The sequence below is a fragment of the Larus michahellis genome, chromosome 3 (assembly GCF_964199755.1).
Source record: "Larus michahellis chromosome 3, bLarMic1.1, whole genome shotgun sequence".
NCBI classification, from domain to species: Eukaryota; Metazoa; Chordata; class Aves; order Charadriiformes; family Laridae; genus Larus; species Larus michahellis.
The window spans coordinates 132269796-132282027 of NC_133898.1; positions in this window are offsets into that span (position 1 = coordinate 132269796).

Consider the following 12232-nt stretch of genomic DNA (forward strand, 5'->3'; position numbering starts at 1 on the left):
TGGATGGATGGCCCAGGGGCAATGGTGTGAGGTTCAACAAGGCCAAGTGCTATGGGGATGTACAGGGCAGGGCTTGGAGGGTGCTGTGAGGGGGGGGTTATGGGGCAGGGCTGGGGGTGAAGCCCAGAGGAGATCTATAGGGTCTGTGGGGGTTGATCTGAGGGGCCTGCGGCAGGTGGCGGTAGCTGCTGGTGGGGAGGTGCTGCTGGGGCAGGAGGAGGATGGAGGTGCTCAGTGGGGGCCGACGAAGGCAGAGGTGACCCAAAGCTGACCACGGGGGTATTGCATCCCATGGGCATCGTGCTCAGTATAAAAGCTGAGGGACCAACGGGTCAGCCTCTTCCTTCCATGGCCAGCGTCTGAGGAGGACTCTGATACTGGTTTTGCATATATTGTATTTTTTCATATTTCTTCTTATTTATATGATCATCTTTTATTTTTAATATTTCATTAGTTTAGTTTCTTTTCGACCTATAAGCCTCTGTCTTTCTTATTCTGTCTCCCTTCTCTTTTGGGAGGGGAGAGGGGTTAAAGAGAGCATCTGTCGTTCGTTTAGTGCCCAGCCACAGCAGGTTTTTGCCGCTCTGTCCCGCTCCCCACTGCGGTGTTAATTACGGGCGGGGCCGGGCTGGGCCGAGCCGCTCCGGGGCCGGTGTCGGAGTTTCGTTCCGCTGCGGCCGCGGCAGCCGCGCTGGGGCGCGTTGTGGGATCCCCCGTCCGGAGCCTCGGCGGGCGGGTGCGGGCTCTGCCCTCCCAGGGCCGGCGGGGGCGGCAGCAGCCCTGGGCCGAGCGCTGCCCCGGGGTCGCTGGGGGGTGTCGGGGCCGGGGCCGAGCCCGGGCGGGGGGAGCAGGGGCGGCCCCGCTCGGCTCAGCTGCTCCTGGCTGGGGCCGGGTGGCCCCAAAATGTCTGAAAATTCGGGGGTGGGGGTGTAGTGGTTAAAAAATGCTAAAACCTGTAACTCTGGGTGTGAGGCACTGAAATAGAGAACAGTCATTTTTATATCTTCTGAAAAATAATATTTATGTATATAAAAGGAGTTAAAAATAAAAACCTGCTTCTCTAACGATGCTATGATTCTATATGATATAAAGGGGTTTAGACGATGAAAAGATTTTTAAAAGATTTACTTATAAAGAGCTATTCAAGTGTCAAAATATATGTCTAAACAGGCAGCAAGTCTAATTAGATGTTCTATATAATAAGTGTTAACACAGAAGTCTAAATAGATCTAACTTGTAACAGATATTCTATAGAAGTGCAAATAGACAATTTGTATTCTCTGAGGATATATGTGTGTAAATAGATACAGAAGTGTAAATGTCTATGCTCTATGAGGATTCTAAACTGCAACGAAAGCCTGTTTATAGAACGGATTTAGAAACTCGCCCTCCCCTCTAGTCTCTCTTGAAGACGTCAAAGTGCTTTCCAAAGCTGCGCCTTCCCCCTTCTCCTTTTCCCCCTTTTTCCTTCCCAATTTGGGGCCCGTTCCCCCAGAGCAGGGACTTTCCCCTACAGGGTCACGCACCCAGAGCGGCAGCTGCTGCCATGGCACAAAAATACCCCAAGCCCCCTGATTCTGGGTCTGCACTGGGGGAACTCCCCCTAATTTTGTGGGAAGAATATCCCAATTTGTGGCTCCCGGGAAAGTTAAATCCACTTAGATTTGTGCAGCTGGAAAGGAGAAAAAAAAAAACATTTTCATGCAGGAGAGCAAAAATCACCAATTTTTATGTGGTGGATAAGGCATTACCCCCACCTCCGTCCCTGGTCCCTGTGGGACTCACTGCTGCCACAGCCCCCAGCCCTGGTGCCCTGCGCGGTGCAATACAGCGTCCCTGGGGCTCATTCTGGGGGTAAACCCCCTGTTCCGCAGGTTTTTGGTGCAGCGAGGCTGGCTGTCGCTGCCTGGGCTGCGAGTGCGGGCAGGGCCGAGAGCTGGGAGCCCCGCACCCGGGTAAGTGGCTCCTGTTCCCGTCTGCACGCCGCTCATCACCCTAATGAGCGCTGAGGGCGGGTTAACTAAGGGGGTGCTGCCGCCCGGCGGCCGAAGGCGGGTCCTGCAGGTGGGGAGGGGCGCGTGCGCCGTGGCCCCGCCTCCTGCTTCTGTCGGCCACGCCCCCGGCCCTCCCCGGCCGTGCACCCCCGCGTTCTGCAGCGCCGGCCCTGGCGAGGGAAGGCCAAAAGGCCCAATTTCGGGTTCTGGGTAAAGCCAAATCCACCTCGATTTGTGCAGCCAGAAAGGAAAGTATCGCGCGTTCTCCTGCCCGAATGCACAGGCCGACAACTTTTATGTTGTGGAAAAGCACTGAGAAACCCCCAAATATAATAACATGGGAAAGCGAAAAAAACCCACATTGGGGCAAACAGGGCCTCCCGCGTCCCCGCCTTCCGCGCCGGGATGCAGTACCGGCTTCTGCTCGCCAGGCGGCAGAAGCGAGGGCTGCTACATGCGCTGTACTGCGCCTGCGCGGCTCCTATTGGACGGGTCTCCTCGCCGGGGGTGGGGCGCAGTGGGGATTGACGGCTGCAACGGGCCAATGGAGCGGGGTTGCTTCAAATGAGGGGGGGGCGGGCGGCGGCCAATGGGAGTGCGCCGTGGGCGGGCCGTACCGGGGAGCCCCGGAAGCGGAGGGAGCCGGGGGAAAATGGCGGCCGGCTTGAAATCGGAGCGGGGCGGCGCGGGCGGAAAGCGGGGCTGTGGGGGCCCCGAGGAGTAGTGGAGGGACATGGGGGCCCTGAGGTGGAACGGGGGCGCTGAGGGGCGGCTAAGGGGGCTCTGAGGGAAGCTGAAGGGGAGACGGGGGGGCTGAGGAGGGGGATGGGGGTCCTGAGGGTAATGGGGAGGCCTTGAGAGGGGCTGGGTGTCCTGAGGGGACCCCGAGGGGGACTGAGGGGTGGTGGGGAAGGCTGAAGGGACTCTCGGAGCGGGGAAACTTTGGGGGGGAACGAGGGAGCTGAGGAGGATTGGGGGGGCCGAGGGGGCCCTAAGGGGTGAGAGCAGGCCTCGAGGGGGGCTGGGGGAACGGAGGGCCGAGGAGGCCTGGACAGTGGGGAGCGGGGTCCTGAGAGTGTGATGGGGGCAAACGGGGGGCTCTGAGGGGGTGGCACTGAAGGGGGCTGGGTAGGGGACATGGGGGGCTGAAGGAAGCCCTGGGGGGCCGTGGTGGTGGTGGGGTGTGAGGGGAGCCCTGAGTTTGGCGGGGGGGGGGAGGGCTGTGGCCTGAAGTGGGCCCTGAGTTGAGGGAGGCTGGGAGGGGATGCGCATGGGCTGAGGGGGGATGGGGGGATGCAGGGGGGCTGGGGGTGGGAGGGGAGGGTCGAGGCATCCCTTGGCGTTTGGGGATCCCCATGACTGCTCCCCCCGCTGTGCCCTCTCCCGCAGGACACGGAGCCCTACAGCAACCTGTTCCCGATGGTCTGCAAGGGGCGCAGTGACTCCTCCAAGGTCATTGTCTTTGGCTTCAAGGGAGTGTCCCCCTGTCACTGCCACGTTTTCCCCCCCAGTGTGGGCTGTGTCCTCCACACTGGCTCTTCCCTGGGAGCCTGTGCCGTTGCCGTCCATGTCACAGGTATGGGGACACTGGGACCCCCCCCCCAGAGCCCTCTGGGACAGTCTGGGACACCCCACATTTCTCTTGGACCCCCCAGAACCCTCTGATACCCCCTGGGATCCCCAAACCCCTCAGGATCCTCTTGGGACCCCCTAGAATCTTCTGGGGACCCCCACCATCCCTGAAAGCTCTGCAGGACGCGCTGCGACCCTTCATGTTCTCCCAGGACCCCTCTGGGATCATCCGGGATCCTTCATGTTCCCCCATGATTCCCTGGAGCCTTCTGGGACCCCCCACGTGCCCCCCAGGGCCCTCCCAAACCCCCTCCAGGACCCCACAGATCCTCCTGGAGCTCCCCAGAAAACCCCAGAGCCCTCAGGGATCCCCTGGAGCTCCTCCCCAGTATCCCCCACATCCCCTGGGACTGTCCTGGGACCACCGCCTTATCCCCTGAGAGCACCCCAGAGGCCTCCAGGACCCCTGGAACCCCCTGGAGCCCCCTGGGACCCTGCCACACACCCTTCAGGACCTCCCTGAGCCCTCCCGGACACCCCAGAGCCTTCTGGGAGCTCCCCCCAGTACGCCCCATATCTCTGTGGGACCCTTCTGGGACCCTCCACACCCCCTGAGAGCCCCCCAGGACCTCCTGGGACCCCTCATGTTTCCCCCAGGACTCCCAGGAGACTTCTGGGACCCCTCCAAGCCCTCCAGGACGCCCTGGGACCCTCTGGATTGCTCTAACACCTGCTTTAGGATCCGCTAGAGTGCCCTAGAGCCCTCTGGGATCCACTGGAGCCCGCCCCTGGTATCCCCCACATCCCCTTGGGACCCTTCTGTGACCTCCCCCCCAATCCCGTGAGAGCCCCTCAGATCCCTCTAGGATCCCCTGGGACCCTTTGTCTTCCCCCAGGGTTCTATGTGACCCTCATGGGATTCCCCCAGGACTCCCTGTAGCCCCCTGGGACCCTCCCACACCCTCTCCAGCACCCCACAGATCCTCCCAAAGCCCCCCAGGACACCCCAGAGACCTCTGGGACCCCCTGGAGTGCCTCCCGCTACCCCCCACATCCTGTTGGGTCCCACCACACCTCCTGAGAATGCCTCCAGTGCCTTCTAGGATACCCTGGGACCCCCTGGAGCCCCCTTGGACTCTCTTACACCCCTCTGGGGCCCTCCAGGACCCCATGGACCCCTCATATTTCCCCAGAACTCTCTGGGGTCTTCTGGGACCCCCCACATTCACCCCAGGACTCCCTGGAGCACCCTGAGACCCTCCCACCTTCCCCCTGGGACCCATCCACACACCCCCAGGACACCCCAGAGCCCCCTAGGACGCTCCTGGGAACCCCCAGGCCCCACTGGGACCCCCTGGACCCCTCCATGGTATGCCCCATATACCCCTAGGAGCCCCCACACCCCCGGAGAGCCCCCTTAGAGCTGTCTAGGATGCCCTGGGACCCTCTGGAGCCCCCTGGGACCCTCCCACACACCCCCAGGATCTTCCAGAGTCCTCTGGAGCCCCTCAGGACACCCCAGAGCCCTCTGGCATTCCCTGGAGCCCCTGCCGTTACCTGCCATATCCTGCTGGGACACTCCCCACACACCCTGAGAGCCCCCTCAGGGCCCTCCAGGACCGCGCCCCCCGGGACCTGTCATGTTCCCACAGGACTCCCTGGAGCCTTCTGGGACCCCCCACATTCCCCCTGGGACCCTCCCGCACCCCCTCGAGGACACTCCAGAGCCATCTGGGATCCCTTGGAGTCCCCCCTGGTACCCCCCACATCCCACTGGGACCCCCATTACACCCGCTTCCCCCTCCCAGGGGACACCAGCTACTGGCAAATTCTCGGCGAGTGCTGGAGCCTGACAGAGCATCTTGGCAAAGGAGAGATGTGTGAGTGAGAGAGGATCCGAGCAGGGACTCCCTGGATGCAGAGAGGAGGATAAAGGAGCTGCAGAGCAGAGACTGACGGGGGCTCGGATGGGATGAGAGAGAGGGAAAGGGAGATGAAGTGCCACAAGGTTCCTCAGAGATGGAGGAAGGTATTTGCTCTAAAGCTTTAAAAAGAGGCAACGGAATGTAACGGTTTTTTTTCCCCTGATATTTAGACAGTGTGCTCTGAAGTACTTTATTTCTCTCTGGCTTTCAGTGGCGCATTTCCCCAGCAGCCCAGTGGCATCTCTGTCAGGCAGTGCCCCGGCCAGATGTCCCTCCTCCTTGCGTAACACCCAAAAAAACCTTGTAGTCCAATTATAACTATGTATTTTGGAGAGAGAGAGTGTTATGGTATCAATTCACAGCTGTGCAAGTGAAATTAGTGCCAGAGGAAAGTCAAATAGTTTTATAGTGTAAGTATTTTTATTTTGTATATATAAACCTAATGCACACCTTTTCACCAAAAGGGAAGGGACAAGGCACTTCCCAACACCAGTGAGAAGGTTTACTGTTATGCTAAGAACGTGTTCAAAATGGTAGCAATTAGACTTAATCCTGACTTTAAGAGTTGAGCTGGCACTGGCTTTTGAAGGCTGTGCTGTATCTGGAGCTGAGCTGTTTCCCCAGAATCCTCCTGTAGCTCAGCTACTGTCCCATCCCTCCGTCTGAGGGAATTCCTCTGCTCTCTTCCAGGCTATTTTTTAGGATGCTGAGCTATAATCAGGGATTTTTGTTTTCCAGGTGCCTTCTTGTAGGCATCTCATGCTGCTCGAAAGATGCCCCAGCCCAGGTTTGCAGCTGGTGGCGGAGCCCCCCTGAGGGGAAGGGGCCAGCCCTGGGTCTAGGCATTTTGGGCCTTTTTGGCAGGGGGATAGAAGGGTGTCTGTGTGCGTGTCTCAGGGGGTGATGGTGTCATTTTGGGGTACCCCGATGTCACTGGGGCAGCGATGATGCAGCGGAGGAGCAGGTGAGTGGTGGATGTGGGGTTACGTGAAGGTCTCCCAAAACAGGTCGTTCACAGCCCCAAAATGTCTGAAAATTCTTGGGATGCATTAAAAAATGTGAAAACCTGTAACTATGGGCATGAGGCATTGAAATAGAGAACAATCATTTACATATAAGAAATATATATATTGAGAAATAATATTAATTTATGTATGTAAAATAACTTCAAAATAAAAACCTCTGTCTCTAAGGATTCTATGATTCTGTGCTTCTGTGTTATATAAAAGATCCTAGAATATAAAAATACTTAAAAAAATGTATTTATAAAAAGATATTAGTGTCAAAATAGATGTGTAAGCAGACAGTCTAAATATATATTCGGTATCATAAGTGTTAATGTATAAATCTAAGCAGATTTTCTATATAAGTGTAAACAGACAATATAAATTCCCTGAATATATATAACTAATGGAGGGGGTGCTGCCGCCCGGCGGCTGCAGGCCGGTCCTGCAGGGGGGGAGCCACGCGTGCGCTGTGGCCCCGCCTCCCGCCCTCCCTGGCCCCGCCCCCGGCCCGCCTTCGCCCCCGCCCCCGGCGGCGCTGTGCGTTGGTTCTGCAGCTCGTGCGCATGCGCGGGTTCACGGAGACCGGTCCGCCGACGGTGTCGAGAGAGCGGCGGCCGGAGGGCGAACCAGGACCGCCGGCACTCCGGCGAGCTCCGCGCCACCTGGAGCGGGATCGGTGCCGCCCGCCCGGCCTCGAGAGCGGCCGTCGGCGCTCCAGTATCAGCTCTTACGCGTTACCGCGCCCCTATCAGTGCCCTGCAGTTGTCCGGGTGCCCATCTCCATGGCAACGCGGTCCTCCAGGACCTAGGAAGTGCCCCCTCAGTCCTCCGACGCGCGTCTCTATGGCACTTTAGTCCTCTGGTATCCCGGAAGTGTCCCCTCAGTCCTCCGACGCGCATCTCCATGGCACTTTAGTCCTCCGGAATCCCGGAAGTGCCCTCTCAGTCCTCCGACGCGCGTCTCTATGGCACTTTAGTCCTCCAAGATCCCGGAAGTGCCCCCTCAGTCCTCCGACGCTCGTCTCTATGGCACTTTAGTCCTCCAGGACCCGGAAGTGTCCTCTCAGTCCTCCGACGTGCGTCTCCATGGCACTTTAGTCCTCCGGAATCCCGGAAGTGCCCCCTCAGTCCTCCGACGCGCGTCTCCATGGCACTTTAGTCCTCCAGGATCCCGGAAGTGCCCCCTCAGTCATCCGTCGCCTGTCTCCATGGCACTTTAGTCCTCCGGAATCCCGGAAGTGCCCTCTCAGTCCTCCGACGCGCATCTCCATGGCACTTTAGTCCTCCGGAATCCCGGAAGTGTCCCCTCAGTCATCCGACGCGCGTCTCTATAGCACTTTAGTCCTCCAGAAGCCCCCTCAGTCCTCCCATACGCATCTCTATGGCGCTTTAGTCCTCCAGGACCCCAAGATGCTCATCAGTCTTCTGGAAATCATATGCTTCTAGCACTCTTCTGAAACCATAAAACACAAGTAACAGTTAACCACAAAAATATCTGAAGATCACAAAAAATAAAACGACCCCTGCAGAACTCTCTTCTCCACAGCAACAACTGGACAGAAATCAAACAAAAGCAGTAAGAGAATCACCAGAGGCAAGTCACAACTGGAAATAAAATGGAGTGCTGCTTTGCCTGCTGAGAACTTACAGCAGGAGAATAGAAGCTGTTGCTCCTGTGCCAGCCTTTATGTCTTCTGGGCAGGGTTGGCCCCGCCCTTTTCCCAGGGGATTGTGGGAAGGGTGGTGGGGTGGGCGGGGCCCAAGGGCAGTAGGTGGGGCCCGGGGTATATGAGCCACAGCCTCCACTCAGGAGCTTATTCTGTTGCTGGGCTCCTCTGGAGTCAGTGCTGTGCTGGTCCTTCACTTGGCTGTAACTTTGGGGCAGGCTCAGCTGTTTGGGCAGGTCTGTTTTGGTGTTGAGGCAGAGGTAAGAAGGCTGATCTAAGACCCTCAGGACCAGTAAATATCCAGCTGACTGTACAGTAGAAAGTTGGCTTGTATGCTGCTTTTTTGTTACCTTTTTTTTCAGGTCCATAACTTTGTAATGAGTGTTTAGGGGGTGCCCAGGTGGTTTAATAGTATGCTTTTCTTTATTCTAGGAGTGCTGTATTCTTCTGGAACTCCTGGCTTTATTGAAGATGGAACTGTGTTTTTTTCCACCAGTTTTGCAGTATGCTATGTAAGTTGCTGATGCTGTTTCTCTTAATTGGGTTGATGATGAGACTATTTTGTAGGAGTTAGGGTGAGCATTTTGTATGCATCTGCATATGGCATTTTAGCTGTTCTCAACAAAGCAGCAGTGACGTAAGGCATAGTGTCATTCAGGGTATGGCATGGCTCATCACCTTTTCCCATCACCCAAAGAGTGCTATGGTGTCCCTAGAGTTTTTGCAGCTTGCAGCAGGCCCCTTGTAGATTGTGTCAGGGCATTGCTTATTTTGTGTGTCTGTTGCAGAGCCCAGAGTCTGTGGGAAGACAGAAGATAGAAGGTGCCTGCTGAATGCAGAGCATGGCTCAGAAGAGCAGCTCCTGAGGAGTGGCTGACGTAGGGGGTTCAGGGTTGCAAATACAGGGTGGGAGCTGTCAGGAAGAAGTGGCGTTCCTTCCCTGACAGTTGAGGAGTGGAGAAGTGTTGCCTGGGGTAGGCGTGGCGACCAATCAACAGGCCACTCGGTCCATCGACTCGCAGACACCAATGTGGTGGACGGCAAATGGCGTTTATTAGCACGTGGCACAGCCTTATATAGCTCGAGTTTACAACGTCACTTCCGTCTGCTTACATCATCAACTAACCGCCATTGGGGGAGGGGCTCTATCTTTCCGTACAGCGCGATATCTTCCGGCCGCCAGACCCTAACTACCTACATTTCCCCCCTCCCTATGGATAACCAAACTAGCTAAAATAGAAAAATAGAAAACTCGAATAAAAAACATAAGGCACAGTGAACAGGTGGAACTTAGGGGGTAACTGGTAATAACAGGGCGTAACTTGAGGTAGCGGGGGATAATTGGGAGTAACACAATGTAAACACATTCTTAAAGCAGTTGTCGGCGTTCTACTAACAGAATGTTAACCTTCTCTAGCCGGCTTTTGACAAACGACACAAGCCTATTTAGTATACAGGGTCCAAAGATCAGTGCTATTATGATCATTGCGATCGGCCCTATCAAGGTAGATATCAGGGTGGTTAACCATGGTGAATGGTTAAACCATGATTCGAACCAGTTTTGTTGTGCCTCTCGTTCCTTTTTCCGTTTTTCTAATCCTTCTCGCAATTTGGCCATAGTGTCTCTTGCTATTCTGGTGTGGTCTGCATACACACAGCACTCTTCTTTCAGCGCAGCGCACCCCCCCCCCCTTGTTGTAAAAACATCAGGTCTAATCCTCTTCGATTTTGTAACACAACTTCAGATAATGATCTAATTGATTGTTCTAATGCAGTTATTGATTCTTCAATTCTAGCCAAGTCCTCGTCTACTGCCACCCTCAAGGCATTAAATTCTTTACTCTGTTGCACCAAGGATGCTGCTCCTGTACCTAGTCCCGCACCTCCTATGAGCATTAGAGTAGCTACCGTTATTGCTGTAAAGGGCTCCCGTTTTGACAGATGATGTTCTGGGGTGATGTGCGAGTCGTAGACAAAGTTGTTGGAATGGTAAAAGATCTTAGGGACTATAGATACCTGGACACAATACTCTGAGGATTCATTAAACTTTTCCAGCGACAGACAAGGTGTAACTCCAATAGTAGAACAAACCCACTTGGCATTTTGGGCCGGTATTAACCACTTTGCTGGGGTCTTAAGTTGTGTCTTATTAATACATAGGTGTTCTTTGTGCTTTGGGACTTTGCCTACACACACGCCACTTCCCACCACCTGTGTCAATGTAATGCCTTGCTTTTCTGTGTCCCATATGCACTGGGCCGGATTTGTACCATTTACCTGTATAGGTATGTCCCTTACCCCTACAGCCTCGTAAAAAGGTGGCTTTAGTCCGTAACACAACCAGCAATGTTCCGTAAGGTTAGGGTTAGTTTTGTTCAATACTCGGTAGCTAGCTTGCATCATTTTCCAGAGGGGCGCTACCGGTGTGGTAGTATATTTTCCTGTTGATGTTTCCTGGTTGTTGGTCTTTTTAGTCATGTAATCTTGACTGGGGGTGGTCAGAACTACTTCATTAACAAATGCTTGGCTGGGGCCTACCGGCAGTGGATCGTTCGGGACAACCTCCTTTTTTATGAGGATTAAGCCACCCTCGTCTGTTCCTGGTTCTGCGTACCTTATTCCCCAAATTCTCCCAAGTAACCAACTATCCTCTTGGGGCTCAGTAACATTTAAGAAGAGGTATCGGCAATTTCCATGTCCTTGCCATGCCTGTGGTGGAATGCACCCATATGGACCCCACTGGACTTTTAGGTATCTGTCTCTACCGCTACCCGGTATCCAAGCAGGGGCTATGGTCTCACATCCCCAACGGCTACAATAGTATTGATTAGGGTAGTTACAATACCCCTTCCCAGGATTCGAGCTAGGACACATATAAAATCCTAGGTATTCCCAACATCGGTCTCTCGGGACAAGCTGGCACAGAGAGGCATTAAAACTGGGCGCACCTGATGTTATTTGGGTTGCGATAACTTGGTGGTCCTCTAGTCGAAGGAAGGACCATTTAAATGGCTGGTGGTGAAGGTGACCTGATTTTACCTGTCCTATGGTGACAAGGTCTAAAATCAAAATCACACAAAGGCATCGCAGTCGTCGCTTGGTTTCTGCCAATGCGGGGCTCCCAGGCTTGGATAGGGCGCCTGCTGGCTTGTCAACTTCTTTTGCCACTGGGGTATACGGGTTACGGGGGTGTCTGATGATCCGGTCCTGTAAACAGAAACTCACAGTTTTCATTAATTACGTTAGTCTTATTCTGAAGGTCCGGTTTAATAGACTTAAGCGGACACCATTTAATTCTGCTGTCTTTTCTGACCGCAGCATACCCTCGGCCTGTCAGGACTAATTTCCACCCTTGTTCCCAGTCTCCCAGCTCATTTCTAACTATGACCGACGGGCCTTCTTCTAGTGCTCGAGTGGCCCAATGTTTCTGGGCGGGACTGTTCATCTCCTCTCCTCTGGGAAACTGGTTTAGTGCCAATAACGCAGTCGCTAGCAAGCGCGCCTGGTCTCCTGAGGGAACAGTGTTGGTAAAACCTTCTGTTTTTGCTAGTACCTCCAATTTAGATTTCAGAGTTTGGTTCGCTCGTTCTACTATGGCTTGTCCTGTGCTATTATACGGGATGCCACGTAATAGAGTAATACCCCATTTCAGAGCGAATGCTTGGACTGACTTAGATACAAAGTTCGGACCATTGTCTGTTTTGATTTGATTAGGGACACCGAGCCACGCCATGGCTGTCAGCCAATGTTGGATAGTTGCTTTGGAGTCGGTCTTAAGGTGTTGTGTAGCTACGATCACCCCGCTATATGTGTCTACGGTTACCGCTAGCCACGCTCGAGGTTTCAGCAACTGACAGAGTGTAAAATCCATCTGCCACACCTCGGAGGCTTTGAGACCTCTGGGGTTAACTCCACTGGACCACAGTGGTACTTTTTGGCAGTGGGGACACGTAGCTACTATGTGTTTCGCGTCAGTGGCTGAAATCCCACATCTCTTTGCTAGCGCTTTAGCTCCAATGTGGAGAGATTTGTGTAGTTGCCGGGCATCTCTTAGTGTCCATAATCCT